The 20,975-nt window shown below is 42.9% G+C and overlaps 1 long non-coding RNA gene across 1 annotated transcript; it reads left to right on the forward strand.

Annotated features, from left to right (window-relative positions):
* Nucleotides 1-4,184: 4,184 nt before the first annotated feature.
* On the forward strand, nt 4,185-9,099 carry LOC142784659 (uncharacterized). The gene is made up of 2 exons (XR_012888715.1): nt 4,185-4,634; nt 8,778-9,099. It is a non-coding gene; the product is annotated as an uncharacterized LOC142784659 (long non-coding RNA).
* The last annotated feature ends 11,876 nt before the right edge of the window (nt 9,100-20,975 follow it).

Raw genomic sequence — 20,975 nt, forward strand, 5'->3', positions numbered from 1 at the left:
GAGAAATGTCATTTTAAAATATCGACCATGAGCTTAGCTCTCCTGAGCACCGACAAAAGAAATGAAAATCTATGAAAACTAATTTCATGTAGCCTAAAAATAACTCTTATTGATAGTATGTGCTCCTACACTATAAATACAGCTATACACAACTTGCCACAGCTTCACGACAGAAACGAGGTAGTGGCAGAGGGAGTGGTCAGAAAAATAATTAAGTATGAGAGCACAACTGATATGTACGGACATATAATGGTGCTTATCATTGATGCTCGGATGGTCGTGTATAGAGCTGGGTTGTTTTGAGATTTTCAAAAGCATTGTTTCAGACCACCATGCAGATTACGCTTTAATTGTAGTGCTACATAAGACACAACTTATGGGCCAGCTTTAATGAATAAGAAGATTATAGGTTAAACAAATGCTTTAAAATATATCATATCATGGCTGCATGGACACATACAAGCTATGTAAATCGCAATAAAGTGAGGACGCATGAGCTTCTCTTGATGCTTCAGTTCTACATAGATGCTTCAACTGTGCTGCAAAAAAATTTAACCAATATCTGTGTGTGCAACATTGTCCATTTTAAACTATCTATATGTATATATATAATTCCTACTGCGAGTTAAGCTACGTAGCACTCCATAACTCTTCCTTTAATTAAAGGCAATTTTTCAAACAATCAACGTTATTCATTTTCTGTCTCATGACTTCGTGCCCGCAATTCTTGGTTTGGCTCGATCACAATTGTGCAGCCCTTATTTTGGAGGAATCAAAAAACATCTACAAAAATATATTTTGGAACTACTTCTCGGTGATATTGCCTTCCCTCAACTGCCACAGCTTGAGATGAGTCATATAGCAAGTCTCGCGCATACCTAGGGCCTACCCTTGAAGAAACTGGTCCGGCTGTGAAATGCTCAGTTTTATCTCAAATAAACTTTTTGGTTTGAGTTATCTCACTTCTCGAGTCCCTTCACAATAATCAGACCCAATGTTCCCCTTAGTCCTTACTTTTGTTATATTATAAAATAAATTAAAAAATTAATAATGAAAATAAAAATACTAATAACTGTTGCGCAAAAAACACAGTCCCACAACGTACTTGAACGCAATATTGCTTTTATTTTGTTTTAGAACCTAAGGCATTAGAAAAGATAGCAGTACAATAAAAACGTTGAAAAAAATTTGACTTGGCAGGACTCGAACCTGCGCCACTCAGTTGAGCTCGTGTACGTGAACTGAGGGCGTTAGCTTGCTAAGCTAATCGCGATAGAGAGTGGTGCGTGTTTAAGGTATGTATATAAATTTGCTTTTTACACGCTATGTGTTGGCATATTCATGTACGATATGCGATCGTATCTATTGTTGTGTGCATATGTTTTGTGATTGTATATACGTCACATGCTTTTCGCATGTCTTTCAACTATAGATTGCTGCCCCGCCGCGGATGAAAAGAAGTATTTTTACACCCACACACAAGCTTGAGCAGTTGAAGGTTGTTTCCCGGGGCTCTCTTGCGATTGAGTCGGCCACCACAGGGAATTAGAATGATACGCCATTAATCCCTGCATCTAGCTGTATTCCACTCAGTAGCTCTATCGCTTGATGACAAATCGAGCGCGGGGCGCGACGCTATTGCGCACTACCATGCCTCGCGTAGCGGCGATGTCAGCTGATTGCGCCGGCCGGCTTGCTTCGATTTGCTTCAGAGCAAAGAAATGTCATACCTTGAAAGATTGCGTACTGCACTATGTCAAAATGTTACTGCTTTGTAGCCATCCTATGATTCATTGAGAGTTGATAACTCTGATATCACTACTGTAGAGCATTGCGTCGGCGACACGCACCGAACGTGAAACCGCACTACGTTAGTCGTAGAAGCAGTAGGAGGCTGTCGTCTGCTAGAACAAAAACAAAACAGACCTTTGAAAATATTCATAAGTTGTAACTTGTTTTTTGAATAACCATTTATCACTTTTAAAGTTATTTTGCCAGATAACGTACTTTTTTTCAGTTTATAGCAGCGACAGATGTTTTTTTTATTTTCCTCAAACAGATATCCAATTCAAATCCATTCACAGCTAAAGCCACATGTTGTTTGTCTTCTTTGTTAACGTAGGCATACCGTTTCGTTGCATCTCTCATGTGTTCGCGCTGCTACACACGAGAGCACGAAATGTTAAATTTACACAAGGAAGGGCCGTTCCTTGTTCGTAAGATGTGCTAAGATTGCGCCCTATTCCCGCGGTTGTTCGAGTGCGCATCAAGTGCGAGTCGTCCAAGGAATCGGCGGGTTGGGCGGGCGCTCGAAGGACTCCGAGGTGACGGCTGACGCCTGTGGTTGCTTCCCTCAGGACAGTGTGAAAGAAACTAAAGGTAAGGAGGACACTTTTTTATGTAGACCAAGTATGCCGCTCAGTGCAAGTGTGTGTTGCTGCACTCGAACGAGGCGTCGTGAAACGGCAACCTTACGCGCCTTTGCGAATGCGGTTGCCAATTCGCTTTGACAACGCTAACGCCAGCAGAGCCATGGCGCATCGGCGCGGCCTTACTGGAGCTAATTCGAGACAACTGCGGCAACATGCATGTGTATGGTGATCGATTTTTTCATATGTGCAATGTAGGAGCAACATTACCCGGTATAATAAAGGGATGTTATAAAAAGTAATGTCAATTCAATTGTCAAAAAACGTTGCCAAGTTACGTTTTTGTTCACTTTTCTTTTCACAATTTTGTTAAAGTTACTTTTGATAACATCCCCTATAGTTTGTTTGGCATCATTTTCTGCTAGTTGTCATTATAATGTGTTCAACAAAGACAACAAACCCTTAAATTTATAGTTCTTTCCTTTACTCATGAATCTGAAACAGTGAAACACAGTAATCTTAGCCGTGTGTGACTTGTTTTTTTTTTATCAGTTGTGCATGTGTTCAAGTACATGCATTTAGGTGGGAGGGCGATCGATTGCCTCCTCCTGTGACTAGCAGATTTTCTGAGAACGGACAGATGCATAATGCTGCCAAAGAAGTATAGGGATATTGGAAGTAATCATTACGTAATTGCAATCGTAATGTAATTGCCAGTAGGCAAAAAAAGGTGTACCACACTCGCCATAATGGTAACAGGCAGCGCTGACTGACTCTTCCATGTATAAATGCACATATATACCGTACAAAATGGAAGAGGGATAGCCGCCATGGTAGCTCAGTTGATAGAGCATCGGACATGTTATTCGAAGTTCGCAGGCTCGGTCCCTGTACAGGGCAGGTTATCTTTTTTTTCCTGCCCCGCCACGGTGGTCTAGTGGCTAAGGTACTCGGCTGCTGACACGCAGATCGCGTGTTCGAATACCGGCTGTGGTGGCTGCATTTTCGATGGAGGCAGAACTGTTGTAGGCCCGTGTACTCAGATTTGGGTGTACGTTAAAGAACCCCAGGTGTTAAAAATTTCCGGAGCCCTCCACTACGGCGTCTCTCATATACATATGGTGGTTTTGGGACGTTAAGCCCCACAAATCAATCAATATCTTTTTTTCCTTCTACTTTTCTTTCTTCACAATTACAACACTTCTATTCTTCTTGAAGATTTTCTGGTGTAAAAAAGGTACCTTATAATCTGAAGAGGCAAACAGAATGTGCCAGTGTACGAGTTAGCTCTTGTAGTGGTTACAAGTAAGATATGTTTTGAAGAATAAATCATTCTGCCACTTGCCTAAAGAATGGCTACAGGACATGGCGCTGGATGCACTTTGTTATTTTTGAATCAAGCTATCTTGTATTCTATTTTTATAAATTACATGGGATACACATGACGGTATCACACACTTTAACGCCACAAAGATTATGCAGCGAACAATGTTATAAATGCAAAATTGCATAAGGATAAGGTGAAAACTGCACCCTTAACAAGAACGTACAGAAAGCACAGGGTGCAGGCGTCATTCCTTCTGCCCGTGCTTTTCAAGTGCGAGCTGTTTTCACCTCGTTCTGACCAACTAACTAGATTGAGATGTGTTGTTATAGTGCAAGAGGATGCTCCACGGGAAACTAGGTTTGTCTCAGTCTGTGTGTGTCTTTCAACCTATATGGTGCCCGGTTCAAGAGTTCATGCAGACCAGATCGTGTAAAACAGGACCGTGTAAATAAAATGGACCATGTAAATAAACAGAATCGTGTAAAATGTCGTTTTCGTGTGCAACTGTAGTTGTGGTTGTGCTGAATGACCTTTCTTTATATACACTACATAACAAACTTGCTTTTTTAGAGTCGAGCGCATCTTCGGATCGATTGTAAATGTTTGCATATACGAGGCCTTAAGTTTTATAAGAAATTCCTCAGTGTGCCACGAGGAAATGTGTGTTCAGCGAAAATTTGTATATCATTATATACAACTCTTAAAGCCTCATCTACAACTTTATGCAGGTTGACCTTGAGCAGGAAACGAGGAGCGGCAGCAGCCCCCAGAAAAGAGCAAGCACCTTCCAAGCTCCCGAAGCTCTCTTCGACAGGAACAGCAAGGTCACTGTATGGCATTGAAAACCATTGCAAGGAGTGCCTTATCAGTACACTGTGCTGCTCTTTCATCGCAGAAGACGAAGTTGACCACTCCAGAGGAACTTCACGCTGTGTATTGTGAGTGCTTCAGTGGTTTTGTTTTTGTCCAGCCAGCAGTTAAGAAATCATGTGCCAGATTCAGCCAGGATGGCTAGAGGGAGTCGGGCAGGCATGTTTGGACATTTGTCTAGCCAAGTAGTGCCAATTTTCGCACTGGTCCTGTTGGAGTTATTGCCACAATCACAGAAGCTACGTCACCTCTCTAAATGTACAGATGTGTCGGGGAAGATTAGCTGCATTAGGTTTTTCTATAACTGATAGCTGCCAACATTCTTCATTATACAGGAGTTTTGTTCCTCACTTATGGGTTTAAAGCCCTCTACAGAAAAAAATGCAACACGTCTACTTCCAGAAGACTCCAAGGCCCTACTTGTAGGTTTTTTCGGCTTGTATCATAAGCACCTCGTTTGGAGTACATGAACGTTTTATAAACATGTACAGCGAAAATTTTGGGTGGCTGGTCGTTTTGTCGTTATCTTGTTCCTCGCAGTATTCTTAAGCATGTTGTGCATTACGTTGTCAATCTGGTTCATGTGCATAGAAGACATTACGAAGTTTCAGGCTACAGTATAAAAAGCCTGGAAGCAAGCTATCAATAATTTTTTAACAGAGTTGCTTAATCTGATACATGATACATCACTAAACTTTCGTGCGTATTCATCATTGTAAGCTCGTCTTAGTGTTATCCAAAATGAAGATGTGAGTCGACAGATGGAAACATCTAGTGGGGTAATCAGGGTGAACAGTAGAAGTGCTTCAGACAGGCTGGCCGATGTTGCGATAGGAGTACCTATTTTTTAGAAGTCACCTTGTCATTCTTGGCGTGTTAGTTTAAATGGGGTCAGTAATGACATCTTTTAGTATAGGCGTGTGTGCCTGTTGGAAATGTTTGTCTGAAAAAAAAAACCTATAACGCGGAAGAGTGCAGCCCTTGCTTATTTTCAAGTTAGGTTGCGCTGATACAAAGTGTTCTCCTGTCGGAGGTTGGGGGTAAGGGAAGCAAAAAAAGATAAATGATAGGAAAGAAGAAAAAAGAAGAAAGAAAAGGGGAATGCAAAGTAAAAGTAGTGCTACACTGCTCCTACTATGCATCCCCCCTTTTCTTCTTTTTTTCCTCTTGTTTTCTTTTTTCACCTTTTTTGTTACATTTGCATTGTCCCATCTAGTGCATGAATCAATGACACATGGCTTTGCTATAGCAAAGATGCCTATGGGGTGTTGGATTGAACAGTGCATTGTACTTCATTTAGTTAATTACAGACTTATCAGTCTTGCAATAAGTGCTTCCTGTCTATCACCACACATGTTAAATTGAAAAGTTTGTGCTTGTCTCTTAGTATGCTGGTATATAGCTTGTGTCTTGGACTACTCAAAATGAATGTTATTTTGCTGCTGTTTATGGTAATGAATTTATCCAACATGAAAATATCTTGCCTTGTGAACTTTGTCGGACCTGCCTTTCTTTTTCTTTCCTATGCAGGCATTGTATGTGAGGGAGGCAGTAACAGAGAGGTGATAGCTTGAGCTTCGGAAGAATAATTGCTGGCAGTGAGGCAATTACGCATCAAACATCCCAGCCATTTTGCCAACTGTCCTAAATGTGTTTTGAAAAAAAAATATTGTGCTCGTTTACTGTATTTTTCTGAAAACAGCAAAATGCTAAAGTATATCGCAGAGAACAAAATATTAGGCCACGTTGGTGCCTTCTGGACTTCCCAGGATGTCGTCTGGGTGTTGTTTGTAAAAAGTAAAGTGTTTCAAAAATACTGCCTCTTCTACACCAAATTCGGTCTTGGTATTAAGTAAAGGTGATTGTGTGTAATGCATGAAGCTCAGTAATATTAGTGCAATTTTTTCGCCACGTCAAAAGCAAGGAAGCAGTTCTCTTCATAAGGCAAGTTATATGATTACACTTTGTCTTAAAGTAGAAATGAATTTTTGAAGTTTTCTTATGATGGCTGTTTTCTGCATTTGATGTACGACAGCTTCCGTTCCGAAGTTCCCCATGGCCCTCAATAGGCGACTTCAAAAATCATTTTCCTCATTTAAACGAAAATTGTAATGATAACACTTGCCATGTAACAAGAACTGTTAATTTGCTTTCAACTTACATATAAAAGTAATTTTCAATTAGACAAACACACAGCTCAATTTGCATCTCAATGTGGACAAAAACGATTATATAGTAATATTTGTAATCTGGACCTAACATTATTTTTTTTCGTAAAATATAACTTCTGTGCAGTGAGTATTTGTGGCTCAAATATTCATACAAAATGCAGTATTGCCATACAAGATATGCAAACGATAAACAGTTTGGCTGAATTCTTCAAAGCCTATGTAGCAGAAAAATTGCACTAATGTTACTTGACTTCAAATACTTTAAGAAGCATCTTTACTTAATATGTAGATCAAATTTGATATGGCAAGAAAAAGTGGTACTTTGAAATTTTTCTCACAAATAACACCCGCACGACATTCTGCGAAATTCTGAAGGTACCCACGTGACCACTACTCTTTTCTCTTCAAAACATTTCTGCAAATAACTATTTTCAGAAGAGTAAATTACCATCATTTTTTAAACTATACATCTGTGATGGTCGCCAGGCAGTATGGTTTGTATGTTTGGTGTAGAATAGCCCAGTGTAAAACACAACAAATGGCTGAGCATCCTTTGACGCTCGGGCAATTTCGAAAGCATTTGTTTGTTAGCAGCAATTCAGTTAAGCCCTTGTCTTTATGCTTAGGCCCAGAAACAAAACACAAGTAACTAAAGTAGTCCTAACAGTCATGTAGTCTCACTGTTCCAAGGCTTGTGGAGCCTAATTTAGTGCAAGCTTCACCATTTTTTAAAAATTCAGACTCAACCAACAGGTTTTGGAGGCACAGTGCATTTTCAGCTAACTTGTTTCACACCAGTTTCTTAGATAAAAAGCGGAAAGTAGAGGTAAAAATACCAATTCAAAGGCATTGTAGGTAATAACAAAAAGGACTGCTTTCTTTTTTTGTGTGGTGCTTTGCCTGAACGCTGTGCTTTTTGTGGTATAGTTCATTGTCTAGTGAACATAGGCCTTAAAAACTAACATTAGCCATGTTGAGGTCGATTTCTTGGTTATAGTCACAGTAGCCATATAAATAATTATGACTTCAAACTTGATTGTTCTTTTGAAGATTTTTTCCTTGCATAATGATATTTGAGAGTCTTAGTCAATTTTGTTATAAGAAAACGTGATGTCATAATAGGGTCACTTTTTGTAGAGTCGTTCAGTTCTACTTACCTTTTACATTCCTAATAGAGCAGTTATTTTAAATATCGGTATTTGAAATGCGATGAGCATGCTGTATCTAGTAAGGTGTACAGATAGCACATGCACCCAACTTTTCTGTTGGCAGTTTATTTCTGTTATTCTTGATTTATATGTGGGGTTTCCCGTCCGAAAACCACTATATGATTATGAGAGACGCCGTAGTGGAGGGCACTAGAAACTTCGACCACTTGGGGTTCTTTAACGTACACCCAAATCTGAGCACACGTGCCTACAGCATTTCTGCCTCCATCGGAAATGGAGCCGGGGTTTGATACCGCGACATGCAGGTCAGCAGCCGGATTTTTCGTTACTCTTGCTCCCCTATATGTGTGCAGTTAGGTTATAGTTATCTGGCTTGCACAGATTTTTAATGGCACCTGCCTGGTCGTGCTTGCTTTCATGGTGATTTTAACCTTCATAAGTTGCATAGGTTGAACTCTCAAAATTGTTGAAAATGCCAATTTTGTGCACAAACTGTATAGTATAAAGGCAGCTGATGTACATTCACACACCATTAAATGAACATTGGGAGCTTTCACTTGCAGTTCCTAAAGTTTTACTGTGCAGGAAGCGTTTAAATCATAATTTCATAAGGACATATTAATCGAATATCTCTATCAATGAAAATCGTGACAACCTAGTTATTTTCACTGTGATAAGCATGCTGTTTTTTTTTGATGTGGCAGAACTAATTTATACACTCGTTCCTTCTATTATTCACATATGCATAACATGAAGGATTGTGTGCCTTAAATTTTCAGTTTCATTCTGTGTGTTATACTTCTTGTGCATGTAAACTATTGTGCTAACATGTGTCTCTGACATTATTTGTGCCAATTATTTTCATTTCCAGGTGCCTATGAAGGACGCATAAGTTCTATCGCAGTGACCTTCGAAATTTACAGTGGTGCCGGAGCCTCAAGCAGCATTTCGCCGATCTCCTCAAGGCATTCATGAGATAAACACAGCACCACACTTTCACAGTGCTATGATTATTATTTATGTTTAAACATTTCGTTTTAAAATTGCTGTTACATTGTGCCACCATCCTGTGGCTTAGGTGGAGCTCGGGAAATTGCGGTGCAGTCACCTCATTTGTGTACGATCCACACTGCAATGTCACTATTCACAGCTGGAGCATACAGACAAATAAAAAACATATTGATTGTAGCAGGGCTGATGTGTATATTAATGCTTCTCTATTGATAATAATAACTTTATAAGTTCTTTAAGTCTTGCATAGAACACTGCATTAATGTATTGCAATGTAACCACCATTTATGATCGCTAGCATGTAATTTAGTAGTTTTGTAATGTATTTTATTTAAAAGGTAATTTTGCTTCCGCATCACGACAATTAGTAAGATGCCGATGATTCAATCCCTCATCATGCACGTTTAAGAAATATTGTGATTTGTACACAGTATTGCATGTACTCAAGATGTGGACGTCTATTCAATTTGCACATTATATTGCTTTGCACTAGATTCAGACGTAACATGCACACATTTCAGTAATTTCCGCATGATACGTCTTTCCATAAGATGCGGAGTCCGCATCATACGTTTTATGCGGAGTCCGCATCATACGTCTTCCATATTCCAATAATTCCGTATGTGAGGTCTCCGCATATTATGGAACGTTTCAGTAGGGAGTATGCATTGGAAATCTAACCAAATAAACAACTTCGTCAAACTCTTAATGGGTATCGAAGCCTTCGTCTTATGGAAGCGGAGGGGACTGGCCCACCTGAGGGGACGCCCTCAGAGAGCCATGTCTCCTCTGCTACATCGGATAAGAAACGTTATGCTTACGCATCTCACCGCAGAACTAGTCATGCTTGGAGAGGAAGCTTTCCTCCAAAGCTGGTCTACGCGAATCATTATTGTAAAAAACAACAGAGTGTCCATGTCTTTCCTCCCCTATTGAGGAGGTGGGCTAGAGCTTGTACCACTGCGACATTAGTGTGTATTTTCTTTTTCTTCTTTAGAAACAAGTCTTTTTTGTGTAATGTTGTGCTTGAGCACGAGGGCAAACTGTCCTCACAGGTGAATGCAAAAGATCACCCTACACTGTGAATGACCCCTCTTGTTTGTTCATATAGTCTTATTGTTTTTCTTATGTTTATTCATCTCGATGTCATTAATGTTCTGTCTTTGTTGTGCAATTTTTGCATTTTACGTCACTGCATACGCAATAGGTTCTTTTCGCTGTATATAACAGATTGCATTGTACATGCACATTGATCACCATTGTCCATTTTTCTGTGTTCACATAAGCTGTGTAAGATATATAGGGAAATAAAATTTTCTTCAACTAGAGTGGGGCGGAGCATCCGTCCGTTTATTCGTTCTTGCTACTGCCCGTTTATGCGTCAGCCTGTGTGACCGTCCGTGCGTTCATTCGCCCGTTGGTGCGTGCATCTGTTCATGTCTACGCACGTCCATCTGTGCGTCCGTCCCTGAGATCGTCCATGCATCCGCCCCTGCGTCCGTCTATGCGTCCATTCATTAGTGCAGCCATCCGTGCCGTGAGTCCATCCATGCATCAGTCTGTGTGTCCGTTCGTCCATCTAGTCAACGCTTTAAGTACCACCATCTCGCATCTTTTCATTATATATTCCCGATATAGAAGCACCGCCATCCAGCGGACATTCCAAGGACTAAACGAGAGGTGGCACATGCACACTGTCTTACGGCTGGCGCTTCGGGTCTACTTCCCACCTTTAAAATTACGTGTTGATCCTCTAGAATAAATACATCCAAATTTTGAAAAAAATCATTAGGTTGTCCAGCTTGTGCAGGCGAATGAGGACAGAGTGTCCTCATTCGAAAAGAAAAGTAGGTACAATCCAGAGCCAGAATTCTAGCAACGCCGTCATAAAAAAATTGCGACCTTTCAATAAAGCCCGATTAAATTCATTTACGCATACTCCCGTAAAGCGAGTTGTACGGAAAGAGAAAGAGCACTGTAAGGTGAACTTTCGTTTAAAAGCCCTTACGTCGGATAGCGAAAAAAATATTAGTTTCCTGCAGGCACAAAACATCACAATTTGCAGTACGGGCTACTTTTTCACCTCGGCCTGCTTTACTGGACTGTGAAAACCTTCCACGTTGAAAGAGAGAGGGAGATAATTTATTTACAGAATGGTACAGAATTCACGTTGAAAGAAATAATATTCGATGAGGTAGTCATCATAAACACTAAAGATTAACCTGGATACTAGACGGGGCACAGCTCTGACAGACGTGAGTGCGGGTGTCCCACAAGCTGATCTTTCTCTTGTCATGACACGGTGACCCTATGGAAGCAGCGGGCTTCCGGTGCCACGTCAATGTGCGCAGGGGACTTCTCTCTCTGGTGGGAGCCTCCGAGTCACTGCTGGATATTCTTTGGTGGTTGGTGCCGAAGCTCTTGAGTGAAGCTGGTACAAACACGTCTAGACTTTCCCGGATGATGTCGCTTGGAGTGCTCTCGTCATCTATCTGCAGGTCCGTGTCACTCATAGTGCTGTTTAAGTCATCGTTGATGAAAACCTCGTCACCTTGGAACAATCTCTTCAGTAATAGGACTAACAGAAGTCCGGGTGCCATGGGGTGAGCATCAGATATCGCGTCACTATATGCGACGCGTCCACTGAGAGGCGCCTCTTCTGGCGAGGGCTTGACCTGTGGTTTTGCAGAAATCGCCACTGGTCGCGGGCCACTGAATAGATAACCTGTGCCTTGAGGGGCTGCCTTGTCCGGGCTAGCTGGAGACACTGCGGACGTTTGGTGTGGCATCTGGTGTGGCGCCGCACTCTGCCCAACTTCGTGCTGAGAAATATCTGCGCCTGGTGTCGACGATACTACGTCTTTGTTCTTGGGTTGCGTTCCTGTTTGAAGTGGCGGGTAATTCTTCGACACCGCCTCGGAATACGACGGCCTCATGGTGCAGGCGATGGTGGCATGCGGGTCACCACAATGGCAACAAGGAAGTCAGCAGCCCTTTTTAGCGTGGCCATAAACGCCGCACCTTCCACAAAACGCAGATGTGCAGTTCATGCGGAAGTGCTCGCTGTATCTACATCGACGCCACACTCGCTGGATCCCTTTCGAGTCACAGGTCACTATAAGTATACATGTCCTACGAGGTTGAGGTAGTTGGGCACCGGCGACGATGTCTTCATTTCTATCCGGAAGAATCGCCTCCCAGTGGTCACGGTTGGGCGCGACCCCATGAGTTCACTGCTGATGTTCAGCATCTTCCCGTAGAGAGACAATGCTTGCGCGAGGACCTCGCTGGGGACGCGGCACGGCAGGAACAGAACGGTGACTTGAGTGAGTTGAGGTCCCAGGGGCACGACAGCAATGCAAGCTCCTCTGACTACGAGTTTGGATGCCACGACAATTTGAGCCAGTGCAGCTTCACTGTTAGTGGCTACTTGGAAGTTCCGGCCGCCAAAGTGCTGTACACAGTAGACCTCTTCGATTCCTACAATGGAAGACGTCGCGTCAGTGACGTCTTCGGGACTAGTCCCTTCGGCGTGTTCAAGTAGAAGGCTAGCACCTTCCTCGGGGGCTGGCTTGCCAAGACTTGCGTCTGCCAGCCCAGGGTTGCTCTGAAACGCTGGCAGAAATGACGAAGCAACAGGCGAGAACCTCAAGCTAGCAAAGTTAGTTAATTGTTTCAGAAAATTTTATTTCGAGATGTGTCGTACTTAACTTATATATACGTTATATATACTTATATATAACAAAATATATACGTTGATCATCAGGCGTATGCACAGTGCAAGCTGTTATGTTAATTCGAGACTTTACCTCTGTGCTAAATACGTGAAGGGATGTACCAAGTCGATGTTGGGGCTCGTATGTTTGGAATTCACGGGAGCTTCGACGCTTTGTCCAGCATTTTTATTGCTGGATGCGCACGATCGTATACAGAGGAATAGTTTTGGTGACATGGCGCCGCGGACCATCGTCCAGCTGACTGGACCAGACTTATATTCCATGTGCTTTAGAGGCGTTTTTTCTCCGACCTACGTGTTCCGGCCATCCCTCCTTCCCATGTGTATAAATCTGACCATCGTCCAATTCTCTAAGAACTCATAAATAAATTTTCTTTTGCAGAAAAACCATGGCGTCTTGATGTTCGCGCTCTTCAGGACGCGTGCTCTCAGTCAAATGTGTCCCGTGCAATGCGGGTGTCACTCGCTGCGTCTTGATCATATCATTGGAATGCGCTTAAAACGCAGTGGCACCTGCAGTGCTCAGTTGAACGACGTTCCCTTCGCCGTCGCGTTTCTGTGGAGCTGGCCCATACTGCAGTGAAGTTGTGCATCACTTTGCGCGCCAAAACGCAGTCTACCTTGATTCAGGCTTGGCACCATGACCTACGTGAACGCTTCCAGCGTTTGATTGCCACCTCCTCTCTGACAATGGCTGCATGTCGTTGAAGGCACAACCCTTGTGCACTCCCTGAGGTGCTACGCTATGCGTGGAAATAGTGTTTTGGGCAGTCATAACCTGTTTTTGTTTAGAAAAAATTAATTACAGCATGTAGAGAACGCAAAGGCTTCATACCATTCCAGTAACAGGGCACATACAATTCGGCACATCTACGTTTCACGACTAAAATCACTACGTTACAGTGAAGACATTTGCGCTAATGTACATGACAGTCTTGGCAAAGATGTACACAAAAACTCAATGCGATATCATGATACAATGGTATAACGATACAATAGATGCAATGAAACACAATATGTAACAAACGAAATCATATAAAACAACTCAATGGGCGCCACTTAGCACCAAGTCAGACGAAAAATTAGTTGTATCCTTTCGTGTTCCACCTTGGCGAAAGGGCATGACGAAAGCCGCAAAAACTCGTGCTCCCCGAAGAACAAAAGCTCCTCGGAGAAGAACGCGAGGATCTCTCGTCTCATTCTCCCCAGTATTGGCCACAAAGTACGCCGGCGGCAATTGGCAGCTACAGCCTCACATCGGTTTCCCCAAAGGCTGAACAGCCCCGCAACTGTTAACAGAGCGGAGAAGCGGCCACGCGGAAATCGGCCATTGGACACGAAAGTTCGCACACTCTGTCCCCGAAAACCAGCATTAACCGCATGCCAAAAAAGGTGGGAAACCACACATTTAACCGTCGCATGTCGATTGGTCTCTACCATGACGCAGTTGGCGCAAGTGGAAGTGCAAACCACCTGCCATCGCTGCAACCGATCTTGCGTAGGGAGTAAGCCCCAGCCAAACCTCCAGACAAAGTCTCTGAGATGCCCTGGCAACACTGCGGCAGTTATTGGTTTCCAAGCGCGGTTCATTGCAGATTGACGATGCTGGGGCACGAAGCGCCGTAGAAGGGCGGCCATTGTGTCCACTACTTTAGAATCGGCCACCTCTATTTCTGGGCACGTAGCTTCCAAACGTCGGTGAAATGCCAGAAGGGCTCGATACAAAGATGGTAATTCAGTGATTGAGGACCTTGGTTTATTTGGCTATCCGGCAAGAAGACACGTAGTGATGGTCCCAGATGGCAGCGAGCCAGTGTCTGAGCGGGCATGCCATCATTGCTCAGTATTCGCCATAGAGTGCGGAGGCACGAAGCTCCTTATAGCGGCACCCGTTCATCCCTCGTAGTCGTAGTCGTAGTCGTAGTGTGTAACCAGTCTTACGTTTTGACCTGCAAGGTGGTGCTGGTGGAAGATTTTCCTGTGCGTTGTTGAACAATAAAAAATTCGTAGCGTGTGCGTTCTCTTGTCTCTCATTCCCCATTAGCAGCCATTGGCATGTACATTGAGCGCTATCTGACAAGAAAGGGTTGCTACGTTATATTTGCTGGGTGTAACCTTCTTGGTTTTAGAAATGTTTAGCGAGCATTGAGCCGCAGTGCCATGAATACAGTGAAGTAGTATATGCCATGAAGTCAAGGTGGTTAAAGGTTGGATGTAGGTACGAAGCGTAAGCCGTAAGAAAGTAAAAGCGGATTCTCCTGTCTTCCATTCCCCATTAATGGCCATTGGCATGTACATTGAGCACTATCTGGCAAGAAAGGGTTGCTACGTTATACTCGCCGGGCGTAACCTCCTTGGTTTTAGAAAGGTTTAGCAAGCGTTGGGCTGCAGTGCCATGAATACAGTGAACTAGTATATACCATGAAGTCGAGGTGGTTAAGCCAAAATAACTTATTTGTGTACGTAGTGATGTTCATATGTACAATGCAAAAACTGTACAACAACGATGGGCATTAATGAACTTCGACACAACGAAACTTATATAAACATTAAAGACTATGTGAACAAACAAATGAGTGTTTCACAATGTAGGACAATGTTTCTTATCTATTTATGAGAACACTTTGCTCTTGTGCTCAAAAACAAAAACAAAACGACATTTTTTAAATTATTAATGATTTAGAGTACTTGGTACTCTACTATGGGAGAGCATATAGTCTTCCCATGGGCAACCTTACCAATGACAACAGCGTCCGATACAAAGGAAAATGCACGAGGTTAATGGGTTCAGAAAAAAAAATTGCGACGATTCAGAGCACAATACCTCTACTATGGGAGAGCATTTGTGTTTAGAAAAAGTGATTAACGATTTGAAGTACTTAGTACTTGACTATGGGAAAGCCTAAAACTGTCCTGATCAGAGCATTTGTTTGTTTAGAGAAAGTGGTGAGCGATTTAGAGTACTCAGTACTTTTCTATGGGGGAGCTGAAAGCCGTCCCGTGGGCCTGTTCCCAAACAGTCAGGATCTAACAGGCGACGACTAGTGTGTATTTAAAAAACCGCGTCATTCAAACGAGTGATGAGCCTCTGCCATTATGTAAAAGTGATACTGCAATATCAAAACGTGGAAACTTATATGTATCACTGCTCTGCAACTGAATGATCTAACATTTTGAGACTCTCGGCTAGGCATTTCAATACAAGCGATTAGCCTAATAACGACCCCTCATTGGTAAAAGAGACGCTTTTATACTTGCACTTGTCTAATTGATCAATATTTAAGATTTAACGTTCAAAAACTACGGTATGATTATGACAGGCGCCATTGTGAAGGGCTCCGGAAATCTTGACCACGTGAGGTTCTCTGACGCGTGCCCCAATCTGAGCACATGGGCCTACAGCATTTTGGCCTCCATAGAAAATGCAGCCGCCGCCGTGAGGATTGGATTTCGTGACCTGGGGGCCATCTTCTTAAGCCTAGTGCGTAGCTCAGCGCATAAAAGGCGTCTGCGCTTCTAACAAAAACAAACCTTCGCAACTATTTCAGCGTGGAGGAGGGGTCTGCCAGAACGCAATAAATACAAAAAAATTACTGCATATGCACGGAGTGCATGATGATAAATGGGGCGAAGCGTGCGTCAGTCCGTTCACGCATCCCTCCGTCGTCCTTGCTTCCGTCCGTCCTTGCGTCCTTCCATGCGACCGTCCGTGCATCTGTCCGTCCACCTGTGCGTTTATGTGTGCTCGTCCGTGTGTTCATTCGTCTGCCCTTGTGTCCGTGTGTCCCTCCGTCCGTGCATCCGTGCATCCGTCAGTCCATCCGTCTATTCGTCCATCCGTCTTTCCATCTAGTGAGCACTCCAAGTACTACCATCTCGCATCTTTCCATCAAGTATTGAAGATATAGAAGTACCACCATTTAGCGGACCTTCCAAGGACTAAACATAAAGTCGCTACCTACTACTACGACTACTACTACTACTGCTACTACTACTGCATTCTTCGTGTATGCTCGACCTTTGGCTTAAGGAGCTTTGTCGTTAAAAAAATTACAGCATATCCACGGAATGAATGATGATGAGTGGGTTGATATATCCAAGTGTTTTATCGGTATACCCTGAATTGTCCGTCCATCTGTTTGTTTGTTCGTCCGTCCGTCTGACTGTCTCTCTGTGCGTCTGTCTGTCTCTCCTACCATTTGTCCGTCCGTCTGTCTATTGGCTGTCTGTCTGTCTGTCGGTCGCTGCGTCCGTCAGCATCTATTGAGTGAGTCATCGAACTAAGCGGCCGCGTACGAGCTAGGAGGAACAGACCCAGGACTTCAGGAGCTTCGCGCCTCAAACAAAACGGAAAAGAACTTCTTTGTGTGGAACGAAAACCTAACTGAAACTTTTCAATATTTCAATCAAGTGGTTAAGCGCACTACTTTTTAATTCGCTTTCTGGTTCGCGAGACAATATGACCACCCGGAACAATCACTTTCACGCAACTTGAGCGAAAATTCATATCCAAGGGTACAGTCATATTGCATGTCTCATCCAGGAACTCAGGAGTAATGTGTTGGATATTTATGAAAAACTAAAGAAGTGGCAAACAGGGCTCTTAATACTAACTCCAGTGGATTTCCGTGTGCCTGTCAAGCAGAGAAGCCTCTAGAGGTTATTCTCTGCGCTGACGTTGGTTGTAAAGGTGAAGCATTTCTTAGTGAACTTCGGCAAATTTGAGCGTATCTATCATTACATATATCTAGCCACCTGCGACTTTTAGCTTTCCTGGCCGTTTTGATAATGATATTGATACCGCCCCGCCGCGGTGGCCTAGTGATTAAGATACTCGGCTGCTGACCCGCAGGTCGCGGGTTCGAATCCCGGTTGCGGCGGCTGCATTTCTAGTGGAGGCGGAAACGTTGTAGGCCCATGTGCTCAGATTTGGGTGCACGTTAAAGAACCTCAGGTGGTTGAAATTCCCGGAGCCCTTCACTACGGCGTCTCTCATAATCATATGGTGGTTATGTTATAATCAATCAATGATATTGATACCAAACTTTGCATGGCATAACATGACTGTATGAAAAACATATTTGACTAGTCATAACATGAAAATCACGATGTGTATGTCATGATTGTCGTGATTTACTTTTCATGGTCCTGCAGCTATTGCGGTGGTTTCGTTCGCCTGGCATGTTGCAAAACTCACATGGTATGACATAATTGTATGGCGAACGCAAGCGACAGACCTGACATGAAAATTATGGCATACGTGTCATGTAACAACATGACTACGTTTCACGCTGATGATGCTCTCCCGGCTGTTTTGCTAGCGTCACATATACGAAGTTTGGAATTAGGGTACGTGAATGGATAACGAAGATATGTGACGTGTGAAAGCACGATAATCACGAGATGCGCGTCATGTAATAAGATGATTACATGTTACGCTCATGATGCACTCACGGCAGTTTCGCTAGCTTGACATGTACCATACTCGGTTTTACGCGCCGACAATGGACGACGAAGGTATGTGCCTGGTGCAAACATGATAATCGTGAAATGCGTGTCATGTGAGAACATGACTACATACCACAGTGAAGACGCCAATACATTTCGACGTGACGCGGTGCGCGTGCTCACCGGCGTTCATTTTGTCGCGTCACGCTGGAGTTGCCACGCCAGGCACCAGTCTTGCCATATACTCGCAGGCGCGTGGTGCACTGCGTTGCTTCGACGCATTCACGTTTCAGCGTGCCCCACGTCCCTGCGTCACGAAAAGAGGAAGACGCAGTGTTTTCTGGGTAACACATCAGCACGAAATGGATCATATGTCGCATTTCGCGCCGGTACCCATGGGGCCGCGCCGACGGATGCTGGTCAAGGCTAGTGTCAGACTAAAGTGCTCAAGGTTTGCTGACGTAGCATCACTGTGCAAAGCGCGCACCACTCGTAGGTTACGCGCATTCGCAGCCTTGATTTCTTCTCCTCGTCGCGTGTGCTAGGCTGCCGCGCTTGCTTTACTCAAGTTGCTGCTTCTCAGACAATCCCAACTCCTTGGACACAAAGCATTGAGCTTGCTCACAGAATTAAAAAAATTCACTTTGAAAAAATTCAGTACAATATTGTTGAAGAGAGCTGTTTTGCACTCATTGATATGAATACGTGGTACAGTTACTCGAGCTCCTTTTATGAACGTTAGAAGATCTTGTTGTAGTACTGCCCGACGTTCTCCAGATGGGTGCAAGTAGCTACACAACAAGTCCTACATTTTTAGCCCGATAAAAATCATATGAATGGTGTCGTCGTTGTCGTGCACCAGATATGTATGGGTATATGTAAATAAAAGCTCTAAATCAAAATAATTAGGAAAAAAATGGCATATCCCACGTGCAGTGTGAATCGATTATGTATGAATCAGGAATCAGGAAGGTTTATATGTCACTTTAGAATCAGCATAACGTTAGGAGATGGACGTAATACGCCGTACATTACTTCCATGTTATGGTTATCATGTTTAGACGTCTCATTTACCTTAGTCGTCTATTCGTGTGGGGTGATATCAAATTTCGTATATGTGGAGCTACTGAAACTGCGGCCAGCTAGCTGTGAGTGCAGATTGTAGTCATATTCTACATGACACGCATGTCATGATTATCGTGTTCTCACCAGTAATATGCTCTAGAGATTCATTCAAGTCAAGTAACACTGAATTTGATATATGTGAAGCTATCGAAATGGGTGGAGCGCACTATCTGATCAGCCTTTAGTCATTTTTTACTGGCACGCATGTCAATGTTGTCACGTTTTAACGTGTCATTTACCTTTGTCGTTTGTTCGTGTCTTGTAATACCAAACTTGATATATATGAAGTCAGCAAATCGGCCTCGAGCGCGTCATGCGCGCTTCATTGCGAAGATGTGGAGTGACACATTTAATCATATTAAAAGAATCTTCCAACATATTAGATTGATCGCAATAGTTCTCCGCTTGCATTTCCAGCAATGTTTCATGCAGTGCTTTTTGTAATAAAAACCATGAATATTGCTAAAGAGTAATGTATGTTTGAAACCACAAATATTGTATCCATTTTAAGGATGCAACAAGGAATATAAATATAAGTGTTTATTAACAGGAAGCACAAGCTTCAACGCACATTTTTTTCTAACACGAAGGCATCGAAGTGATCTCGCGATGCTTCAAAATAACGTTTGGAGGGGAACGAAAAAGAAAACATTACCCCGGTTGTCTGCTTTTGAAAAGAAATCAGCGCGGTCACTAATACCCTCAATCTACCAAGTGTGACTACTACCCGAAGACAGCCTTAGAGCTCTCAGTGCAATCTCACTGCCGGAAGTGTCAGGCCGTTGTCAAAAGGAAGAAACTAGAAGTATATAGGAGGAACGAAAACCCGTGTAGGCTCGCTTAGATGCAGCCTCTGTGCTGGTGATAACGTTCCTTTAGAAGAAGCTTCCACGGATTGAGATGCAAGGCTTACACTCATCATGGAGGGTAGCATTCAGTATTTTTATAGGTCAATCAGAAATTACGCTGAGTGTGCGCCTTGTACGTTTTTAAAGAAATTGGAGGAATTCTCTTCTCAGAGGCCTATGAGGCTCTCTTTGTATAGACGTGAAACGCTTACGTTACAAAATGATTGAAAAAACTGTTGTTGTGTTTTTTCGAGAAAGACGCACTTTTCAAAAACAAACAAAAAGATCGCGAACATCAACGCCTTACTGAAAATGTTTCCAATTTCACTTCTAAAATGAATTAAGCTCTTTGTATTTCAGAAGGAGCATTTGCTAGATGTGTACTCATTATGTATTCATGCGGCAATACACATTCCTAAACATTGTAAACGTTCATAGGTGTCAAGTATAAGTACACTCGCGTTCTTGTGGTATGACACGAATACAGTAAAAATATTTCATAAGTCGCCAATTTGAGCCTCTTTGGTCCTAACAGAGCTGCGACATAGCTGGGTGCACCCGGAGAGATTTGTCAAAATTCAAAACGTCATAACAATATAAGTAGCACAATGTTTGACCACAAGCGAAGTTTGGGCTTATAGGTGTTTTCAACAGCCACATGAACAGTGGGGTTGGTGGAGTGAGGAAGCTCAAAACGCTTTGACGATTATTCATACCGCACATTTTCATCATCGTTTCTTTAACATCGGGTCACATGCTAAAGACGACTCTATTGTTGGCATGGTTACATTGTGTCTTTATCTTTTGATATGTACCTCAGTCTTCGGAGTATCTCGATAATGATATTTTTAAATAATGAACGCCACTTACAGCAACTACATATATTTTCTTATAACAAGAA

This window comes from Rhipicephalus microplus, unplaced genomic scaffold, assembly GCF_043290135.1.
Source record: "Rhipicephalus microplus isolate Deutch F79 unplaced genomic scaffold, USDA_Rmic scaffold_15, whole genome shotgun sequence".
NCBI lineage: Eukaryota > Metazoa > Arthropoda > Arachnida > Ixodida > Ixodidae > Rhipicephalus > Rhipicephalus microplus.